The sequence below is a fragment of the Trichechus manatus genome, unplaced genomic scaffold (genome assembly GCF_000243295.1).
Source record: "Trichechus manatus latirostris isolate Lorelei unplaced genomic scaffold, TriManLat1.0 scaffold00364, whole genome shotgun sequence".
Taxonomy (NCBI): domain Eukaryota; kingdom Metazoa; phylum Chordata; class Mammalia; order Sirenia; family Trichechidae; genus Trichechus; species Trichechus manatus.
Genome location: NW_004444300.1, coordinates 587,899 through 588,918, shown reverse-complemented (window position 1 = coordinate 588,918; position 1,020 = coordinate 587,899).

The following is a 1,020-nucleotide window of genomic DNA, read 5'->3' as shown; positions in this document are numbered from 1 at the left end:
CTAATGTTGCTTTTTTCTGCTTCATTAGATTTCTTCCTTACCTCTCACCACCTCCCCCTCCTTTCTCTCAAATACCTAGCACCTGTGCCATCTTTGCTTCTTCCTGAAATGCTGCAAAACACCGCTTGACTGTGAAACTGCTTTTGGGCTTGTGCTACCAGGCTGGTGGGACCCCTGGGGCATTTTTTGTTTGTTTGTTTGTTTTCTTTTTCTTTTCTTAGCTTGGGAGTCTCTTATAGCCAGGCAGTAAAACGAGGCTTGGAAGCTAGTCCTTTATTCTGCGCAGAAGCACATGGACATCCCTGGGGGCATTTCTTTTTTCTTTTCTCATTTCTTTGTTTAGTTTTCTTCTCTCTCTTATTCCCTTTTTGTCTTTCTTCATTTCCAGTTGCTTGATTTATTCATTTTTTTCTTTTACCCTTTTTCTTTTCTTTCATTTTTGTTTTTCCCCATTTCTCAGTCTCTCATCTCTCCAGTCCAATAGCAAACTCGCTTAGCACTCTTTTCTGTTTGTGTGTATGTTTTTGGCTCCTGTTACTCTCTCCTCTCTCTCATCTTTCCTATACCCATCTTAGCTCCACATATCACAATCTACCCTCTCCTTCATGCCTACTTGCACCATGCACTGAACATCACACTCCCAAGCAGCACAGGCATGGCCTACTGGAACCTACCTTGTACCGATTCCCAGTCCACACTGTCAGCCCTGGTACATGCAAAAAAAAACCTATCCCAGCAACTCTGCTTCAGCTGGACCTGCCTTGCTGTACCATACCTGGGTGACTGACCCTGCCCGTTGGAGAAGGAGGTGAAAACTATCGCATCCACAGACGAGCAAACAACAAAGAACACACAGCACGCCTGCTCAGACATAGCCAAATAAAACAAAAAAAAGGATGAAACAAAAAATCTACAATCAATAAATGAGAAAAATAACCACTGAATGCCCGAAGACAGCAGACAATATCAAAACATTTACAAAAACAGGACAGGATAGTTCCAGTAGGCATCCAAAATAAA